This window comes from Chrysochloris asiatica, unplaced genomic scaffold, assembly GCF_000296735.1.
Source record: "Chrysochloris asiatica unplaced genomic scaffold, ChrAsi1.0 scaffold00254, whole genome shotgun sequence".
Classification (NCBI taxonomy): domain Eukaryota; kingdom Metazoa; phylum Chordata; class Mammalia; order Afrosoricida; family Chrysochloridae; genus Chrysochloris; species Chrysochloris asiatica.
The window spans coordinates 1,531,218-1,536,145 of NW_006408772.1; the positions used below are offsets into that span (position 1 = coordinate 1,531,218).

The following is a 4,928-nucleotide window of genomic DNA, read 5'->3' on the forward strand; positions in this document are numbered from 1 at the left end:
ACCCCTAACGAGATGGATTGGCCAGGTGGCATCATTGATGGACTCAAGTGTGGCAGCGGTAGTGAGGTTGGCCCAGGATCAGACATTGTTTTGTTCTGCTCTGCATGGGGTCACTATGAGTCGGTTCTGACTCGATGGCACCTGACAACAACAACAATTGAGTTGGTACCGACTCATAGCAACCCTATGCACAACAGAACAAAACACTGCCTGATCCTGGGCCAACCTCATTATTGTTGCTACGCTCGAGCCCATTGATGCTACCATTTTGCCAATCCATCTCGCAGGGGGTCTTCCTCTTTTTCTCTGACCCTCCACATTAATAAACATGATATCCTTCTCTAGCGACTGGTGTGTCCTGACAATATGTCCATTTTATGAGAGACAAAGTTTGTCCATCCTGGACTCCAAGGAGCATTCTGGATGCAATTCTTTCAACACAGAACTGTTTGTTTTTTGGCAGCCCATGCTACTTTCAATATTCTCCTCCAACACCATAACTCAAAAGCATGAATTCTTCTATGGTCTTCCATATTCACTGTCCAGCTTTTGCATGCATATGAGGCTATTGAAAATACCATGTAGTCGGTCAGGTGCACCTTAGTCCTCAAACTGACACCTTTGCTCTTCAACACTTTTTTCTTCAACACTTTAAAGGTCTGTGAAGCAGATTTGCCTAATGCAATATGTCATTTGATTTCTTGACTGCTGTTTCCTTGAATGTTGATAGTTGATCCAAGAAGAATGAGGTCCTTGACAACTTCAGCCTTTTCTCTGTTGATAAGAATGTTGTTTATTAGTCCAGTGGTGAAGATTTTTGTTTATTTTACATTGAGATACAATCCATACCAATCACTGTGCTCTTTGATCTTCATCAGTAAATGTTTCAAGTCCTCTTTACTTTCAGCAAGCAAAGTTGCATCATCAGCATATTGCAGGTTGCTAATGAGTCTTCTCCAATCCTGATGCCATGTTTTTCTTCATAGAACCCAGATTCTCAGATTATTTGCTCAGTACACAGGTTGAATAAGTATGGTGAAATACTACATTATGTTGCACACTTTTCTTGGTGCACACATTTCTTAATTTTAAACCACTTAGTGGTCCCATGTTCTGTTTGAACAATTGCCTCTTGGTCCAGGTACAGATTCTTCATGAGCTCACTTAAGTGTTCCAGAATACTCATATTCCGCAATGTTGTCCATAGCTTGTCATGATCCACACAATCGAAAGCCTTTGTGTATTCAATTAAGAACAGGTAAACATCTTTCTGATATTCTCTGCTATAAGTCAAGATCCATCAGACATCAGCAATGATATCCCTCATTCCACAGCCTCTTCTGAATCTGGCTTGAACCTCTGGAAGTTATCTGTCAATGCATGCTTGCAGCCGTTTCTGTATTACCTTTAGTAAAACTTAACTTGTATGGGATATCAGAGATATTGTCCAATGATTTCTGCATTCCGTTGAGTTGTCTATCTTTGGAATGGGCACAAATATGGATCTCTTCCAATCAGTTGGCCAGATAGTTGTCTTTCAAATTTCTTGGCTTTGACGAGTGAGTGCCTTCTGTGTCGCCTCACTTTCTTGAAATATTTCAATTTTTATTCCACCAATTCCTGGTGCCTTGTTCTTTGCCAATTCCTTCAATATACCTTGGACTTCCTCCTTCATTATCATTGGCTCTTGATCATATGCTACCTCTTGAAATGGTTGAACATTAACCATTTACTTTTGGTATAGTGTCTCTGGGTATTCCTTCCATCTTTTTTTTTTTTTTTACAAATTCATAGAAACTTTTATTAAATAAAAATATCATAATGTGAAGCTATTATTTCCCAACATATCCTCCATCTAGGTCTATACAATTCTTTTTGTTGTTGTTGTTTTGAGTTTTATTGTGAATTATGTGACAGTTTACATGGGAAAACATTAGTTTTATGCTCATCGGCTCATCGTATATTGTTTCATTGCCATGGTTACAATCCCCTCCACGTATCACCAGTCAACGAAAGGGTGTATCCTATAAGCCTGTTTCCCTCCCCCCCCAGTCATCAGCACGCAGCCCCTCTTCCTTCCTGGGTCCTGAGTCCTCTGCCTCCATCTCAGGGATCACTGTCTCTCCCGGTAGGTTCCGTACTCCGCTCTTCTCCCGTCATGGTTCCAGGGACCTCCACTCCCAGCCTGCAAAGTCAGTCACTCCCCTCCTTGCCACAAAATGCCTACTTTTACATTTACAACCTTCACAATTGGTTCTGGTAACAATTATTCACCCTTGCATCATCCTTGCATCCGCATTTCCTTTAATCATTCCTGCCTAGACAGATTGGATACTACTCAGTGGAGATTCTACCTTGCTCCATGCTCTCTGGATCTAGGTTCCCTCTTGAAAGCTTGTAAGCCAGTCACTTCTTGCCTTTGTAGCCCCCTCCCCCCTCCACCCTTTTGGATAGTCAATGTCCAAGTTGCCCATCCCTGGCTACTCTGTGTATGGAGGGGGTGGGAATGATCCCTGCTACAAAGATTTGTTCCCTCTTTTGTGCTACTGCATCCATAGCTGTAGGTCAATTTCATCTAATTATATCAGGTTACTCTTTTTTTTTTCCTTCTTCTTTCTTCTTCTAGTTGAGCTCTGTTCACCCAGTCATTGAAGGCTGGGTCAAATGGGTATTATCTGCATGTGTGGTTGCTTTTGTGGATATGCTCTCTCTTCTTATCCGCTGGACACTTCACCCTCCACTCCAGTCCTCCATGGCTATGTCACTGACTCTGGGCCCAGGAGTCCCCAGGTCTTGCCACACTGCTGTACAACCAGGTCTCCACCTGGGGTCACAGCAGTCTATTGACCATTGTAGGGCTTAGCTCGCAGCCTGATAGCTGTTTTTCCCTCTCTTCCCCCTGTCGGTGGCCAACGTGGTCACCCATCAGAGCATGTATTCCCATTGAGTCTTAGTCTTGGAAGGGGGTTTACTCTGAGGGCACCCAACCCCTTTCCTTGATGTCTCCTGTGCGGGCAACTTTCTTGTTCTTATAGTCATTGGTCAGTCTGTTATGTGTTTTTCCTGTCAGTCTTTCTTTCAAGAGGTATCTTCTGTTCTTCTAGCTGCTCCAGGTTGGTCTGCCCATGCTCTCAGGGGGAAATTTCCCACCTCTGAAGATTCTGGCTGCTGTTCAGGATTCCACCTATAGTCTTATGTAATTCAGAGGTTCTGCAGGCAGCCTCCTTCACTGGGCACGTTGCATCCCCATTTTAGGTATTCCAACCAGTTATAGACAGAAGACCGACTTATAAGCTTTCTATAGTGATATTTCTGGCTTTTCCTTTCACTCCCCTTCCAGTGTCTGTTTTACAATGTAATGCAAGGAATGCCAAGATTCAGTAGACTGCCAAGCACCTTAACATTATTTCCCCCTTTTCCCCTATTCCAACCATATCTCACTCCTCCTTCCATCTTCTTTTGATGTTTTCTGTATCATTCAAGAATTTCCCAAGATAATCTTTCAATAATGAAAGTCGAGGCTTGAATTTTTTTTTCAGTTACCCCAGCTTGAGAAATGCTGAGTGTGCTCTCTTTTTTGGTTTTCTGATTCCAGATCTTTGCACATTTTGTTGTAATATTTGGCTTCATCTTCTGAAGCTAATGTTTGAAGTTTTCTGCTCAGCTCCTGGACCTCCTCATTTCATCCATTTGCTTTAGCAACTCTACTCTGGAGAGCAAGTTACAGTGTCTTTTCTGACATCCATTTTGACCTTTTCCTTCTTTCTTGTCTTTTCAATGAATTTTTCCTTTCTTCATGTGTGATGTTCTTGATGTCATCCCACAATTCTTCTGGTTTTTGGTCTTTAGTGTTTAATGTATCAAATCTGTTCTTCAGATGATCTCTAAATTCAGTTGGGATATATGCAAGGTCATATTTTGGCTCTCTTGGACTTGTTTTCATTTTCTTCACCTTCAATTTTAATTTGCATATGAGTAATTGATGGTCTGTTCCACAGCCTGCCCTTGGCCTTGTTTTCACTGATGATATGGAGCTTTTCATCTTCTCTTTCCACAAATGTAGTCAATTTGATCTCTATGTATTCCATCTGGTGAGGTCCAAGTGTATAGTAATATCGATAGGTATGGATTCATTGCTGCCATTATGTTTGCTTTGTTTTTGTGGTGTTGCAGCTTTTTTTGTTGTATAGCTTCCTTTGTAGGTTCATGCTTTTTGTGTTCTTTCTTGTGAGTTTCCTCATAGTTTTAATGTTTCTGTGTTCTTCTTGGATTTTCATTTTCTTTGTATGTTGTATAGTATTAATTTTCTTTGAGGTAACCTTATATTCCATTAACTTTTCCCTCCATTTAGTACAGTCTAGTTTATCCTATAATCTACCTGGCCTTTTCACCATCTGGATCTCTGTTCCTACGTGTTTTCCTTCCTTTACATTATAATTGTTTTGATCATAGATTGACCTCCCAGATTCTCTGACTGTGTTCTTGCAGTTTTTTTTTCTCTTCTCGACACGGTTTTATATATGTCTCCCTATGGCCTTGTGTGATTCTTGCAGTTCTGGAATGCTCATAATTCTTAAGTTATTTCTTTCATGTTGTCCAACATGAATCTTGGACCTTCTTTAGATTTTTAAATCCTTTTTTCTCTCTACTCTTCTATCTTAGTGGTATTGAGACATTTGTCTTCCAGCTCATTTGTCTTTCAATATTTGTCTTCCTTCAATCTCTTCTAATCTACTCCTTTTCCCTTCAGTTTATTGTCTACTTCTGATATTCTATTATTGATCATTTGAACCTCTTTCTGTAGGTTTTGATTTGTTTCCAATGCTGTATCTATCTTATTTGATTGTTCCTATTGTGATTTCTTGACTTTTTCCTTATTTTCCTCAACTCCATTGTAAAGTGTTTTAAAACATTTTATAATCATTTTT

General features: G+C 40.4%; 1 pseudogene; it reads right to left on the minus strand.

Annotated features, from left to right (window-relative positions):
- The window catches only part of LOC102833356, a 113,094-nt pseudogene extending 110,934 nt beyond the window's left edge, over positions 1–2,160 (minus strand).
- Between the last annotated feature and the right edge of the window lie 2,768 nt (positions 2,161–4,928).